Source organism: Drosophila obscura, unplaced genomic scaffold (assembly GCF_018151105.1).
Source record: "Drosophila obscura isolate BZ-5 IFL unplaced genomic scaffold, ASM1815110v1 contig_200, whole genome shotgun sequence".
In the NCBI taxonomy this organism is placed as follows: domain Eukaryota; kingdom Metazoa; phylum Arthropoda; class Insecta; order Diptera; family Drosophilidae; genus Drosophila; species Drosophila obscura.
In genome coordinates, this window is record NW_024542791.1 from 4735315 (window position 1) to 4752765 (window position 17451).

General features: G+C 41.0%; 1 protein-coding gene across 3 annotated transcripts in view; it reads left to right on the plus strand.

Annotated features, from left to right (window-relative positions):
* Window positions 1–8652: 8652 nt before the first annotated feature.
* Window positions 8653–17451, plus strand: part of LOC111077335 (putative neural-cadherin 2) — a 103929-nt gene continuing 95130 nt past the window's right edge. For 2 of the 3 annotated variants that reach the window (XM_041593926.1, XM_041593928.1), the window contains exon 1: window positions 8653–8695. The gene's annotated coding sequence lies outside the window, so the exon portion shown is untranslated. The remainder of the gene's footprint in view (window positions 8696–17451) is intronic. The other variant, XM_041593927.1, reaches the window with a different exon arrangement.

A 17451-nucleotide genomic window follows, 5' to 3' on the forward strand; every position in this document is an offset into this window, starting at 1 on the left:
TATTTGTGGACTGCCGACTGGCTTTAAGCCCATAATCAGGCGATTTGCAGGCATTACTGAAGGGCGAGTATGGCAGTAGCCTGTAGGATATGGCCTGCCTGTTGTCGTCCGTCAGCTTTTTTCTATCGTTGATCATTTGCTGCACACTGGATTTTGTTCCTAATACTCTTGAAAATGTCTTGGCAGGTCGGGGCACACATCGAGCGAGGCTTGTTGCGTGTGCACTCTACAGCTTCGGACTTCTGAAGATGAGAGTACTTATTGGAAGCTGTGGAGAGGCAGTGCCAGTTCTGATTGGTTGTCAGGATTTGGTGCACCTCTCGGCAATTGGAATAAAGCCCTTTCTTCAATTTTGTTATGCAACAGACTTACTTAACTGCAGCTTTGTCTTAATGTTCTCTTCTCTCCTATCGTATAGAAGCAACTAATCTAAGGTAGACCGCAAAAAAAAATGGGCAGGCAAACTGTCATCTATCTTCTGGCCTTATGGAAATCCGTTTTCCCCACTTCTTGGGACGGCTTTTCCAAACCGCAAGCCTTTCTTTTGCTCGCTTTTAGTGTGTCTCTCTCTCTCTCTCTTTCTGTGAGTTTTTTGTCCGGTCCATTACTAAAGTACAGGACTTTTTTATGGCTCTTCACTGCATATGCTGACATCTTGCACAATTTCCAGCCGAGTCCGCTTCTTTCAGCTTTCATTACGTCTCTCCTGCACTTGCCATTGCCCTTATTTTCTTGTTACACTTGCCTCCAAGAATTATTGCCTCTTGCATATTCCACTTTATTCTCGGACTCTTTCCTTGATCCTGTCTCTGTCTTTCTGTCTCTCTCTCTCTCTTTCCCTGTCTCACTATCGTTCGTTTTTTCTTGGAATGTTTTTTGCGGCTACTCTTTCCACAAAAATGGCAGCTGACACTTGCGTTTAACCGCACAGATTTGCTCTTAGTACGCTTACGTATCGTCTTTTTTTTCTGTCATACCCTTTCTTTTACTGCTCCATCTCCTTCCACTCCTCTGTGGCCTATCAAATTGCGGTCCATCGGTTTGTACGTTCATTCGAAGGCAAGATGTAATTGTCGTTTGTATTACCACAAAACGATGACAAACCTGAACCTGCCTCCCGGCTTTGGGGTGTTCTGATTGCGGTTTCCTCCTGGAACAACTCTACCTTTGCGTCACACTCTATCTGTCTCTTTGTATTTTTCCTTGTCTCTTCCGAGTCCTCTCAGCATGTCTCTAAATCTATCCTTTTCTGTGGTTTTCCCAAAAAATGTTAGCAAAAAAACTCAAAATTCAATTAAGCCAAGAGATTTCCTGTTGGGCCTTTTCCTTCAATGACTTTTGTTTAAGGATCTTGTCGCTTTATTAATACATACCGAACTTGAGTAAAAGTTAATCTGTTCAGAGTTGTAAATGAAACTGGATGTTATTCCGATTTTATTTGCTATTCTGTATAGGCCTGTGCATACATTTGCATTCAATTTGAGCCCAGTTTTTGGGTTCTGGTGGATTTGTTTGGGCTGCTTACACGTTGGCTCGCTTCAGCTGAAAATCCAAAACAATTTGCATTTGCCCTCTCAACAAAATCCTACCGTATTCCTTTAACCCTATTCCATTTTCATAGATTTTTCCACTTCTCCACTAGCAATATTTTCGATGGCCCATACGGCGTATGATGAATTTTTTGTTACTTCCACGTCCGAGCACACTTCGAACCCCCTCCCCAGTGGGGCAGTGAATAGTTTTTTGTGAAAATATGTATACATTTTTGTGTATATATTTTGAAAGGGTTAGTTGCAAATTGTTGCATTCCCTGCAGAACATTCACTGGGAAAACTGTGCTGGGATGAGTGGATGATTTTGTTGTAGGATACTCGGCTCGTTGAGTTTTTAATTTGTTGTAGGTTTTAAAAAAATTTTTGCCATCGTGTTATTTGAACTCCATCTGGCTGCCTGTTGTGCTGGGCATATGAGAAATTATCAAGGATTGGGTAGGAGAGTGGTTTTGGTTGAAATTTTTTATTCTCAATCACTCAATATACACAAAATACACTTTCAATACAAGTGAAAGGTTTTTTCTGCTCTTTAAGGTCATGTTTCTTAGTCCCTATTTAACCGAAAAAAGGAAAATATCTAATCATCCACTCGAACATAAAGTCCAAGGATAAATGGCTTAGAAAATGTTCACCAACAATTGCCATAAATAAAACTCACTTCTTCCCACCATCTTTGGGGCTTTGCCATAATAAATACAACATCGAGAGGAAGGGCGGTGGAACTTGAAGCTATTGATGATGACAAAGCCGACAATACGCAAATAAGATTTGGCTCAAAAATGTATTTAATTTCATTTTATTGGATGAAAGTCAAAGGCTATACAAGTCGCCAGACAGTCAGACTAACGAAAAATCCATGGGGGACCCCGCAGGAAATGTAGGGGAATGTTTTCCAAAGACCAGCGCGACTCCAATGTGGAATCATTAATCTTTTCCCGCTGAATCAGCTCAAAGAGCTTTGCCCCCAGAAAGAAAAAAAAACTCCCAAGACGCAGAACTTCTGGCGAGACGGGAAAAATAAACAAAATATCCAATTTGATGCCAAGTCATTCGGGGCAAAGCAGAGGGCGGCTCTGGTCTGGTCTTTCAGCCATTTGCAAATGAGTCGCCAGCATAATGACCATGATGCTATTTACTGAACAACAAATTGCAAACCATTTTGCACACTCCATTGACTCTCCGCTCTTTCCGCTTTCGGTGGTTTGGGGGCCTGTTCAATTTTCATTAATTTACTTATAATTATTTGCTGACATTTTCATATTGACTTTTTCCATGGCCTCCGCGCCTAAACAATTGAAATTAAAAATTCAAACGGTAGCCGGGGACCCGGGAAAATGGTTCTTGTTCCCTCAACAACAATAAAGAAAAAAGGCAAGAAATGAGAAATATGCGCCTGTTAACTTGTTCATTACCCTAATGGAGCGTTTTCCCATGCATTCTTCTTCGTAATATCCCATTCCCAGTGCTGAATCCCAGTCCCACACAAACACACATTTCGCATCCCTTTGGCCTTTTTTTTTCCAGCTTCCCTCTTGAAGGCTGCCATCGTCGAGATGTTGTCCTTTGGTTCGTTACACTTGTGTCTCTCTCTCTTGCATTGTGTGCCTTTTGTTATATGGGGAACGGGGCATGGGGTATGGGGGTATAGGGCAGGAAACATGCCTGTCTGCCTTAATAGAGTGAAATTCCTCACTGTTATATATTTCATTTAAATGACATTTTAATTAATGTCAACAATTTTGCTATTGCGGCAAGTCGACGCACTCATTATGACGGCCTTTCGGTGTGCTCTTTCCTATCTAATTAGATAATGTCATTAAAATATAATTCGTTGAAAGGCTTCTAAAGGGAATACTACTGTAGATGATTGTTTTAAGGGTTTGCTTGTTGCTTGGATACAAAATTAACTAAATAAATGGAAAGCTTGGGACCGTTTATTTATGTTCTGGCTGAAGTGTGGGACTTATAAGATAATACATAAATACACAATACACAAACTGGACATAAGAGAGAGCATATCAGAGTTACAAATTCAAAGCAAACTCAAGTACTAATCACAGATTAATGTCTGGATTAAACCCAACCCACGTCCCTGCTGACAATCGAATGTTTGCCAAAGTCAAAGACAGAATTTCAAATGCCAATACCAATACCCCCCACTCAGAGCTCTATAAAATTATACACAAGAGACCGACAAAATATAAAGCCAAACAGAAACGAAAGGGACGACGACAACGAATGTTTTCTTTCCATTTTGGTTAAAAAACTTTTAGTTACAATAAATTATATGCAACAGTTTAAAAAAAAAGGCACAGAAGCCCCAAACGAAACCAAAGAGTTAACGATGTTGTGATGTGGGGTAGGGCAGGACTTCAGTGTGGGGGCTCTCGACATGTTTTTTGGGCCAAATAAAGCACTTGAGGGAATTGCACATAAAACGACTGACGGATGGGGTTGTGGGCCCTCGAATCGGTCCTAGGCCCATCATTGGCATGTGGCGAAAAAAATCTTTTCATTTGGGAAATGCCAAATATTTGCAGGTAAAAAATAGAAGACGGCAAAAAAAAAAGGGACAAATCCCAATATGCCAGGCACTTTATTGCAATCCCTTTAAATACATTTTTTCCCCTTTTTCTTTTTACATTATTTGCTACCTTGGCCTGGGACATGACCAAGACTCCATGGAATCCTTGGACTACTACTTCACGTGCAAATGCGCCAAACAAATGCGAGAAACACTTCCATGTTTGAGTGGTGGCAGATATAAGCATTTGTGTGTGTGTGTGTGTGTGTGTGTGTGTGTGTGTGTGTGTGTGTGCGTGTGTATTTTGGGGAAGTTGCTTTTCCCCTTTTCAAATCCTTTCTTTTTTGGCTCCCGGCAAGGGCAAATAAAATATGGAATTACTTAGCGGCAATGTCAGAGCGTAGACATTGTGAGCGTCTGTCTATTTGCTGGCGGTTGCCTTTGTGCTGGCACTGTGTTGGATTCTATTTGCACTGATGTGATTTGTTTAGAGCTCTCTACTCCCACAAACAGCAGCAAGCAAATGTCCCATATGTCAGGTTGTCTTTAAATTCTCGTTGAAAATACTTCGACTTTGAAGGGTAGTTGGAGCAGCCCCAGCAGCAACAGCAGCAGCACCATCAGCAGATGATGTGTGTGGGAGGGATTAGGGAGACTAAGTGCTACATATGTATGTGCACTGGCAGGGCTTTAAAAGTAATTTTCCCATGTTTGTTTCAATTGTTTTTACACTTGAATCACAAACAGCTGCACACCCGGAATATGATTGATATTTGTGTGTGTGTGTGCTGGCGTAGATGAATCTTTTCGCAGAACTTTCCCATTAGACCAATCTTCTTATCGCATCAATAATTTACGAGTATTTGCGCATTTTAATAAAAATCTTAAATAAAAACTTTGCCAACTTTCTCTACTATCTGGAATTATTTCCGTTTTTCTTATTAAATGTGAGGAGCGAAAAAACTTTGGCCGTCCTGCGAATAAATTTTTGTATTAAAAACGTTTTCCGTCTGACAAAATTTTGCACGCTTCATAAAACTGTGGCATATAAATAAAATTTTCATAAGAAAAGGACGGAGATTTTCTCTTCGTATTCGTAGGAAGGGTTGCCCGAGGCCTGGGCTGAGTATCTGGGAAAACTCATCAGTAATTCAGCATGCGTGGTTCTTATGAAAACTTTGATGCCTTCGTGATGACACTCATTGTCTTGAGTGAAAAGTGTGGCAAATGACATGAATGGTGGAGGCTTACATCGTCCCTCAGTTCAGTGGAAATTTCAAGCATAACTGGCAAAGCTTTTATAAAATTGCCAGAACAGAACACCCACACAATTCTGTCGCGGCCCGATGCCTTTTGTTTGGGGGCCCCTCTTTTTAAACTTTTGCTACACATTTTTGCTGAGCGGCAAATGACTTTCAAGCTTTCATTTCCTTTTCAGGCTCGGCTCCGGAATCCACTTCCACTTCCTCCATCAGGTGTCGTCTCTCTTGTTGTGTTGTGTTGTGTCGTGTGTTTCTTTCAGTGCATAAAAAGTTTTCTAATGAAAAATTCAGCTGCTCCTGCTGCCCCCTGAAACGAGTCTGAAACGATGAAGACCACGCCAACGACCACTCATCCTTCTAAAAGAAATACAGGAGCTAAACTAATGCTCTGCTAAAGTTTTGCTTATGAAAATGCAGGAGTGACCAGATAACTGGCAAATGTCGCATTCAGAAAAGAACTCCCTTAAGCTCCCTGAAGCTGCCTCCAATTGCGAGATGAAAGGTAATCAAATTTCAGTTGCTAGTTTACAGTTTCATGGAACATGAAACAGGTTTGTGCAAGTTTTCACTAAAACTTTTAAAGTTTTCGGATTCTGAAGGTGACAGAAATGAAATTAAAGTTTCGCTTGTAAATGTATTTATTCCTCGAGAAAATTTAAATTATTTAATTAGGTCTCTAACTGTTTTTGTTAGGAGTTTTACGGAACAGAGAAACTTCGGCAAAACACTCTCAAAGTATTAGCTAAATATTACGACACATAAAAACTAGCAAAAAGGAGGCTCCAAGCCAAACAATCATAAATAACACCCGTAGGCTATAGTTTAAGAAGGAAGACAGGCTGCACAAAATCCATTATCAAGACCTAACATTTAAAGGGACTAATGATTATCATGATAAAATAATCTATACAATACCCAAAATAGCAGTCATTCAGTCACCTCAATATGTCCGCCCTTCAGAGACTCATTTAATAAAAGACATTTTCTCAATTCTTGATCAAAATTAATTTGATTCTAGTCAAAACATGAAAATTTCATTAAAGCCTGCGCCACTACGACTACCATCCGCATAATTTATAAAGTGTCGAGCTGAAAACTGCCCAGCCCAAGGAGCAGGAGCATCCATTCAACCAACCAACCAACCAACCAACCAACCAACCAACAAATCCGTCCATTTATCCATTGAGGAAAGGGTCCAGCTTTGGCCATAACAAGGCGTGACTTACAGCGTACTTGAAGGGCCAGAATGAAGCAATTTTAATTTTCTGCTCTTGGCTGGGTAGTAAAACATCAGCAGGACCAGTATCAGGATCAACAGCAGCAACAAGCCCAAGATAGAGATGAAAATGTGAAGAAAGAGAAAGTCGGTGATGGGGAGTGGGGTAGACTCCGAAGTTTTTGCAGTCAAAATGCAGTGGGTGGCTCCTAAAGTGTTGCGCTTCATAAATAAAATGGGTGGAAGCCGAAACGAACGGCGGCGGATGAAAGGAAGGATGTGGTAGAGCTGGTGGTGGAGCGGCTCTGGATCAGCAGTAAACTTATAGCTGTGTTGTCCAGTGTAAAAGCATATTTTCTGCTTTTAATTGCAATATATTCTTTTAGACAAAATGACTGATGATGGCCGGGCTCTTGCTCGCTCACTCGCTCGCTCCTTCATCCGTTCTCTGGCTCTGTGGCTCTCTGGCACGAGAAGCAAAAATATATTGCCATGAAATTTGCAGATGGCACAGGAAACGGAAACCCAACGGAGACAGGCATGTCTCCACGCTGGCAAACTCCGTTTGACTGCTAAATGAACAAGGAAAACTCATTCACCCCACCATATACACCCCATTTTACCCGTTTTCCTCCACTTCCTTTGGAAAATCTTATACGATGCAGAGCTCCGGAGGCACTCCGAGGAGGAGCATTGCGGTTGCTGGTCATTGCGGTGCCTGTTGTTCTTCTCCTGCTAGTTGTTTGTATCCCTTCTCGAATCCACAAATAACTCTGAGATACTCGAAAGAGTGAGGCTGCTCTAAAGAGAGGCCTTTGTCTTGGCCATCGCGACCGCCATTTTGGATGATGAATAAATGAAGGCCTTTGTGTTTTTGAACGTGGCCAAGAGAAAATTTACCACTCTCATTTACTCGGCGTGCATTTCTCATGGCCTCGCCTCTTAGCTTTCAGCTGCCAGCTCTCAGCCGTCAGCCCTCAGCCCCAAATGGAATAATTAAAATGCTCTCAACCCACAAATCCCTGGCACATCTTTAAAGCTTCAGATCTGTTGGGGATTATACAATTTTGAATTAATTTATAAACATTTTTTTGTAGATATTTACCCGGCTTCAAGATGAACTACAACGCTCATTACTCAGTGAAGTTTTCTCCTCATTCACTCTCCGGCTTTTATATAAATTCTATAATTTATTTCACACTGAATTTTCAGTTTTTGCGAGCGGCAGGCAGACGTTGCCATTCACTGACCGGGAGACAAAGGAGAGCGCAGAGTGAACAAATTTTCGCTGAACTGCAAAAATGGCAAATCGCTGAGAAAACTCATAATTTTCAACCGTCTGCCATGCTGTGAAGGCGGCGTAAATTTTATTATTGGCAATGCCAAATGCACGGACAGCAGCCACCAGCCCCTCAGCCATTATGAAACTACAACAAAGTTTCGGATAAAGTTTTATTATACTATATATATTTTTCTGGGGCCATCAGAGTCTCCACCTCCCCATCAACCCTCTCAAACAGATGATTAATGAAGCTTTGAAAAGTTGAGTGCAAATTTAATCAAGCGCACAAGCAAATCGAAACAATTGACGGAAAAAAAAATGGAGGAGAACTTATAATAAGCTTGAAATTGGAACAATATTCAAAAGGGAAAAAAATAGAAAAGCCTGAAATGGAATCAGGAAATTATGCAGAGAGAGAGAAAGAGGGCGCATCGAGCTTAGAAATAAATTATGCAATAAGTAGGACTGTGATTTATTACATGATTTTTGACATGTATTTATATTGTTTTAGTCGGTTTGAAATGAGATTCGAGTGGGTTCTGCGGGCAGAGAGTAATGAATTATTCAAATCGTTGGAAGGAAAATAAGAGTAATGATTGATGCTTTCAAAGATAAAGCTAATTAAAATAGTTTTACTATTAACATAGCCCTGAGGAGCTTAAAAATAATTTAAGATCAACTCTCTAAGTTAAAACTGAATTGAATCAAAATATTTATCCTTATCCTTTTATAATATGTTCTAGAAATGTAAAAAATAATTATTCAAATTTCATATTTTTAACATTTAAACCAATTATTTTTACTTTCAGATGACGTGGTTCTCTTTCGTAACATATGCGGGTAATAGAGGCAAAAAATGTGAGTTATATTTATGTAAATTTAAAGATTTGAAATGCTGATTATCTCTGAATCCGATCCGTTTCCATTGTAACACTTCCTCGACAGAAAATCTTTATTAAAGAGTCTCTTTAATTTATTTATTGCTGCAAAGCTTTTTGTATTTCGTGGGCTTTCGAATCGTTGAACCCTCTTCTGAGTATTTCTAGCCTTTTCCCGCAAAGAAATCAAAATTAAATTCCGTCTTATCCCATTTTTAATATTAAGCATTACTTCAAACACCCTTAATATTTCACGTGAAAATCTCCACCTTGAGTTCCTCACCCCTGACCCTCTTCAAAATATTATCTGGCCACTCTCGCAGCCTCAGTTGAGACATATATTTTCTCAACCTGAATGAACCCTTTTCTCAGGCACGTGTTTCAAATTGAACAGAAATTTTGTGTGTTTGCTCCACGAAAAAAAGTAGCTCAAGAGTGCTTCAATCATTAAAGAAAAATTCATTCATCATGCGGACCCTCCAATGGCTGTCTGTTTTATATATAAATTGCATTAAACTTTATTGGGTCCTTCTTCGTTCCGTGGATGCCCAATAATCAAGTGGCCGTTTTATGCGTATTTGTTTTTTGACGTATTCATGAGCACCAACTAACGCCATCAATTTTGGGAAAGGAGCTCCAGCTCTCTCAATCCTGCAAAAAGACCTCCGACAGGGCATGACAGGCTGGGCCTAACTTTTAGCATTTCTCGGTGCCGCCCTGACCTGCACATTTGACATTAGGTGGACCTGGCAGCAGCATAGTGTGATGGGGGGGCCTGGCTTCTGGCCCAATTATTATCATAATGCCAAATGAAGATGACAACATTGACAGCACGTTGGGTGAGGAAACTTTTAATGATACTGTTAAGGTTGCTGCCAGAACTTGAGGGCCAATTAATCACTGCTACTCAGGACATTCTACCAGTGTCTCGGTTTGAGTGTCACTTAATTTTTTTATGATGCCCTAGCAGTCCTTCGGACCCGCCCCCGTCTCGGCGATAGGGCTTGCGTCAAACGCTTTCACGTTCAATTGTTTTATGCCGTCTGCGCTTTGAGGTTACGAGTGGCCTCTATAAAGTGTTTTTCTCTCCCCCAGTCTCAACCACAGAGCACCCACCACCAATCTCCTTCGAGCGAATTGTTGTCGAGACTTTCGAGCCATTTTGAGTGGCGGGGGGCAGAAAGTTTTCTGTGTTGGCCGAGAATGAAACCGTCAATTTGCCGCAAATATACGTATACACCCGTGCAATGTACAGTGGGGAGGGAGAGAGAAATATACCAACTATGAGAAGTTTTTAATGGCCATTGAGGCCAGTTTATGCAGCTGCCAGTCACTGCTGCTTCCCCTCCGATGGTTGGTATGTATTATTAAATTAGTTGCGGGCGATTTGTGGTAATTAGGGTGAAATTTAATAGCTCTTTGAGGGCAGCATCCCCACAAATGCACAGCCACATACTCAAACTCATACTGGTACTCATAGCGGTGATATGGGAAATGGAAACTCCATCAAGATGACATCTCTGTGGGGTTCAATTAGTTACCATCAGGGAGGCCATCATCGATTAGCCCAAACACACACCACACACACACACACACACACACAGTAGTCTCGATTGACGAGGCACCTCTCTCTCTCTCTCTCTCCATAAACTTCAGTACTTCAAAATTGGAAACACAAGTCCCTTCGTGTGCTTAATCCTCTTGGTGAGGATATGAAGAAGAGTGACATGAGGCATGTGAAAATCTGTGCGTGCATGATGCTGAATCTTATTTGAGGAATCATCATCATCATCATTTATTTATGCGTGGCACAGCGTTGCATGGCTGCATCATGGGATGACAACATCTGGCCAGACTTCTCTCTGGATTCACGCGGTGTTAATAACACGTCAACATGCACACGCACACCCCCACGCCCACTGAGAGATGGGATCCGCATCAAGTATATGCCGCCATCGCAGCTTCCTACACAATGTCACCTGGCATTTGGCGAAGGAAGGAGCATTTCGCCTTGGAGGAGTGGCGTATGAGTGCGGCTAGAAGAATGCAGGATGACAGCGGGTGCAGCTAAACGCATTTAATGGCCATCGCTGTCACCCTCCCCTGCTGGGTGCACCGTCTCCAGGACATGCTTCGCCTTGCAAATTGCAATTAATTAATTGAAGTGCTTGAGCTGCTGCTGTTGCAGCCACCGCGTTGCCTATTAATGTCTGCACAATGGTGGAGGCTCCCGAGCTCCTCACCGTTTAAATGGCTGTCACGTCTGTTACCCTACACATCCGCTGAATCCTCCACACTCGAGAAGCACTACCCAAGACCCCAGCCAGACTCTCCTGTCTTATTTATGTGTCTTAATGGCGGAGTCAGCAGCCTTGTGGCAGAAGCCCACACATAAGTTGTGCACGGTTTCTTAACAGGTTAAGTAGCAGTTTCCTTCGCAAATTGAATAGCAATTGAAAACTCACTCTTGCGCCTGGATGTCAGGGCCTCAAATGAGTTTATCCTTTAAATTACACGTGCAAAATGTTCCAAATTAAATGGGTTGCAGACGGCGGAGCTCCTTTCTTAACGAAGGCAATTCAGCAGGCGACCATATTGGTCCAATTATAAAAGATAATATGGTAAATCAATGAGAGAAATCAGCAGGTGCCAGGCAAGAGAATAATCAGCCATAATACCCGACGTAATGAACGAGTATACTCGTACATACATATATGCAGCATATGAAAATGACTTTAATTAATTTTCATCTTTGCACTGCGCGAATTTTGAGAAAGAAAAGGATGGTCGAAGTTGGGAATATCCTATGGAAGATATTGAATTATTATTAGTATTTTAAAGACTTTTGTCTATAGAAGCTAAAGGATTTAATAGATTTAAAATAATTAATAGTGAAGAAATGAAGTCAGAGATGTCTGCAGCAAATAGTTGGTGCATTCTAAAATCCCCTCTCTTGCAGAGGGTATCACAAGCATGGGGGAAAAGATTCCAATAATTTGGTGGCATAATAAATAAAGAATTTCGTTACGAAGCTTGCCTCTGAGAAATACTTGTGAGAAGAGTGCCAGATAATATTTAAGGATAATTGTATCCGAAATTCCTGCTACCAGTGCGTGTGTGGCTCTTAATTAAGACAGAAAACGCAAAGGACTCCGATATGTGCAACTTCCCACTCTGTGGGGGGAAGCAGATACTGTTCTGCAAAAACAATATTTATTGAAATTTGTTCGTAATGATAAAATAAAAGCGAATGACACACGCGAATGGCATAAAAGAAAACGAGTGGGTGAATCAAATTAAAATTGCGCACACATTTAATATTCATTGAAAACATTTTGTAACAACAATAATAACGGTGCCATCGAAATTGAATGGCATATTCGAGGAATATTCGTATGTATGCCAGAACAGTTCAAAAATATTCCCAAATGCTGCCTTCAAATAAATATATGCGTGTGGGAAACAAATTTTTCGGTGGGTTACTACTACTCCCAGTTTGATTAGATTGCTTGTATCCTCATGCGGCAAAGATATCACTGTGAGTGATCTGAGGAATTTTAATAAAAGTACATGCATACATACATACATATATTATTTTCTTAAAAATTTGTTGGAAGTTTTGCTTTGTAGTAAAAGTTACAAGAACACTTCAAATATATTTTATGTGTATTTATCTCGAATGGGTTACCTTTCCATTCAAGTGAGTAAGCTCATGATTCACTTCATTTGGCAACTTAAATTCCCAGCCAGACAAACTCGTACAAAGTACATCATATCATGTCTTAGGCATTTGATTAAATGTCCGTTTCTAGCACATGCTTATATCGTACGAGAGCTGCCACGAGTATATTATATATGGGGGTGTATATACCCATGCATCTATCAGCTATAATGAATTCAATTAATTTACTCCTGCCAAAAATGTTGGAATACACACACACATGCTGAGGAGAGCTCCCTCACTCATTGTCCCCACTCAGCCTCATCCTCGTCGTCTGGGCCTCATTATGATGAGTGATTGTTGCTGCTGGCCGTGTCTGCGTGTGTCGAAGATTTCTCTCTTGATATACCCTTGCAGGGGGCATTATGAATATGGATCATTGCAGTGCAAAGAAGAAAGAATAGACTATAAATAGATATATTGATAAGTGTGCCAGAGACTACTTTTGAATACATCTTTGAGTAAATCTCAAATCAGATGATTCTATCCATTACCTTCTAGTGCTCTAAATGGGTATCAGCATCGTCGGCTCTCAAACACCAATCTTTTTTCTCATTTCTTTTCTTTGTTGCTGTCTTTTGTTTGACTCACGTTCCTTGCGGTTTTATTAATGTGTGCTAAATGTGCCGTCTACTTATAATATACGATCCACTCATTCATATATACTTTTGCACTTCAGCCGTACCCACAGACGAACAGCGAATGGCTTATTTTTATGGAACATCATGAACTTGAGGCTGCGCTCTCTCCTCTCCATACACTGCCCTCACTCTTTTGTGAGTGATTTGTTTGCCCAAGATGATGCCAAGGCCATCTATGTGAAGTGTATGTTTATATATCTCAAGTGCCGGCAATTTTCAAGTGATTTTTCTCGCTTTTGTTGGTCGGTTAGGGGGCAAGGACAATAGCCCGATGGCTATTTATTATTTTCCCAGGTTGCAAGTGGAAGTATACCAGAAATGGTGTCATCATGGGTTCGTACGACATGAGGGAACATTTTAAGGCAGAGGCAATGCCATGAAAATTAAATCCTTCCTGTCGATTTCCATTTTGATTTTCAATCGAGCCAATCTAATCGAATATATTGTAAACCGTATCTGTGTTGAAGCGATGTCCAGAAACCACTCACTACATCCCCAATTTATATTCAAAAATCTGCATCCAGTTTCACTGCAGCATGGCAGTGACATTTCAAAGCCAATTTCACTCGGTTCCAATTTTCCGCCTGCAACCAAACTAATACATAATTAGTTCAATTTCCGTTGTTGTCGATGTCAGCGAGGCATTTGCCCAATTTTTGCTGTTCCGAGGTCCCTTTTACACTGGAAAATTGCTGGAAAATTGTGTTGCCTCTGAAATTAGGCTGAAAACTCGAGCGAAAATTGAACGTAAATTAGGGAAATTTATTCAATTGAAAGTTTTTGGCCAAAGCTCAATTGAGGTTTATTGCCTGCACATTTGTTTGGCCAAAAATCCTACAACTAATGTACAGAAATAAGCTATGGGGCTTATATATGGAGGAATCGGTATAGAGCCCACAGTGCAAAAACCCTGGGCCTGGGCCTGCAATCTCCATATCAATGGAACCAACTATTTAATATCAATCTAGTATCAGTTCTTTTTCTAAGTAATATACACATATGTATAGTAGTATAATCGGTGTATGCAGTGTAGATATTTGCATCCCAATATTATGAAAATGTCAACAAAATGGTTTGTCACAAAAGGAAGCTTAGATTTCTCCATCAGTACTATTTTATAGTGTGCTTTCTCCTCTATTGGGAACTCAAGTGTGAAACTGCATTTGCCATAAAATATTTTTCATGTCCGATTCTCAAGTTTTTTGGCCAGAGTAAAAGCAGAAAAACAAATAAACATAATGCGTCTGTTTGCCACTTAATGAATTTTTTTCCAGCGCAACAAACAAACCCAAAAATGTACACAAAAAGAGATGGCAAAAGTCACACAGAAAGAGATAGCAAAAGTGAGAGATAGTATGAGGGAGAGAGAGAGATAGTGAGAGAGAGAGAGAGTGGCAAAAAGAGATGGCAAATGGCAAACCTGTGTCCTGCATTGTACGGCGGCAACTTCATTTCTTGGCTTTTGCCAACTTTCAACTTTTGTCGCGCCCTCTCAGTCCTCAGCCAAGTGGCAAATAAAATATCGCTGCCACTCCTCTATGGTTGGGGTTTACGCTTGGGTTGCCGGAATACTCCTGGTAAACAAGGTCTGGAGACTGGCGCAGAGCTGGAAAATTTTCGCTTCTGTCTGCCAAGTTAAATGTAATTGTAATTTTTAATTTTAAGTGCTCTGCCGAAAAAAACACAACAGCGAAATAACGAGTGAATGCGGGGAAATGTTCTGTGCGCCAGCATTACAAATGTTAATTGCGCAACACATAACTCATAGACAAAGAAGCGCTTTCGGGGATGGGGCCCAGCGATGTCTACTCGTAGAATGCTGCATGGAGGCGCAGGGCTTCCTTGTGAAGCAGTTTTAATGAGTTGTGCAGCGAGTAAGTGGTATATTTTACTTCAGGTGAAAGCGTATATGATACGCGGTAGGAAAGGGCTCCTGGAAATTTGGCAATTCTTTGAAAGCGAATAAAACAGAATTTCCCATTGTTATCTTCAGAGAGATTTGATTTTATTAATTTGTGAGTTTTTGTTGATATGAAGACGGAAGTTCTGAATATGTAACAGCATAGCAGGAAGGCTCCAGTCAAGCATATTTTTATCCAGGATATCTTTAATCTTTAATTTAACTCCTACCTGCACTTCTTCTCTCAGCCCATTCCTTTCTGACCTGCACTTGATTATTTTCGTTAATTTAAAGTGCCGAGAGGGGCTCCGGTGCTTAACTTCAAAGATGCCGCTACCGTTAAAGCTCTTTCATGGCTCTGATTGAGCTCCGTTGAGTACCTTTCCGGCTGCACATTCCCCTACCTGATGTCACAGGAGGTGGAATCCGCCACTCAAAGGAAGCCTCCACAAATGCCTGCGAATGTCAGCGCGGCCATATAAACTGCACGCTTCCTGTGTGTACGCAAAGGGTGTCTCCCACTGACACGACTCCACGCCAGTCCCTATAGGATTTCTGCACTTATGCCTTTTGTGCGATACTTATGGGCGGCACTGTATCTGATAAAAGGACGTTTGCCATCGGCGGCGTGCAGCTTGCTGCAGGACAAAGCATAAATTCCGCATATAACGGGACCCACATGGGGGCTATGAAGCTCTACGTCTCTGCCGCAATATCCCCTCTTTTGAGTCACCCACACTGACCATTGTCCTTTTTGTGCCTCGACTGTATACGCTTTGCCAGCAATTGCAATTGTTTTCTATGGTGGCAGCATCGATGATACGGTCATGACTTGCCGCTACGCTATCTCAGCCATTTGCCCCCGTTTCGACTGCTGGTCCCTCTGCCATTATTTCAGCTGTATCTGCCATTGTCGGTTTTAATTTTCACCCCTTCGTGTGCCATTGGTTGCGATTTTAATCAGCCTGGAATCGTTGACTGTCGTCCAGGGTCTGTTGTTCAGCTCACTTGCAGTTGATTATCGCATTTGCACTTTGCCACCCTCCGTCCCTCTAATGTGGATTGCTTTATGGCCTAATCATTAATAATCGCTTAAAGGCTTCCAGCTTGGGAAGCCTTGCGAGATAAAATCTGTGGCTTAAACAAAGGGGAAAGCGAGGCAGAGTTGTGTATTTATTTTGTGGTCATCATAATGAGCATAATTTGGATCTCATTCGGTACAAATAGAAAGAAAAAATACCAACAAAAAATTTAGCCTTTGCAAGAATGTTATAATTATGAAAAGTCTCGGGTGTCGGGTATTCAAACACACAGTATGCCAATGGTGAAACACACAAAAAATTGTTATAGATATACTTCATTCAATGTTATAACAATTTTTGTTGTTATTAGTGAAGTCCACTTGAATTGGCAACTGGAAAACACAATACCAGATTTTTTTTGCTGGAATACAACTAAACAAAAAAATATACATGTCATTTATAAAAATCTGTAGAAGTCTGCTCCTCTCATTACAAAAAGTTTCAGTGCAAAAAAATAATCGTATTACCAATATTTTATTTATAAAATTGTTTAGAGCGTTTCATCAGTATTTAAACCATTCCTGTTTTATTTGAAACGTAAGTGGACAATAATTCGTACTCCTTTATTAATAGAGCGGAATATCAAAAAAAAAATAAAACGAAAAGAATTCCTGCTCTCATGAGATAACAGTTATTTTTTGAATATAGTTTACTTCTCCATACATCCAGAAACAGTGTTTTATTTGTACAGAAACACACATAAGCAGAAATGAGAATGTTTCTGTGCCTGGTCATGGATTTCGGACCTGCTGTTGGGCCTAACCTAAGCGCATTTCCAATCACAGCAGCAGAAACAACATGCATACATTCCCCAAAGTGGGGATGGGTAACTCCCAAAAAAGAAAAACAGCAACAAGAGCAAAACGATAACAAATTAAAAATCTGGCGTGTTTGCTTACACTGCGTGTCTGCGTGTGTGTGTCTGTGTATCTGCGGCCGGAACTCTGACAGAATCGCAGGCCTGCCTGCCCCTCCATCACACCATGTGCAGGATGTTCCATATGTTCTGTAATATTTTTTGGTTACATAATTATTTTGGTTTGGCCTCTGGCGGATGTGGTCGCTTAACTGCATTTGGTTGGGTTGACTTTACCGGGGACTCGGAAAACGCATTTGATGAAAATTTATTCCTGCCCAGCGAGCCTACCCAGTACCCTTTGTATCCACCACAGTTGCTACAAAAAGAGAGAAAGCGAGAGAGAAATTCAATAAAAGCCAATCCCGCTTTCCCATTGTCGGGTCTGTGTCGGTTCTGGTCAATTTTTCTAGCTAATGATTTGGTTTCCTGTCGGCCAAATGTGTGCGTGCCTGAATGTGGTTCCGGATGAGGCATCTCCTTCTCTCTCTCTCTCTCTCTCTCTCTACAACTCTGTGTGTGTCTCTGTGTGTGTG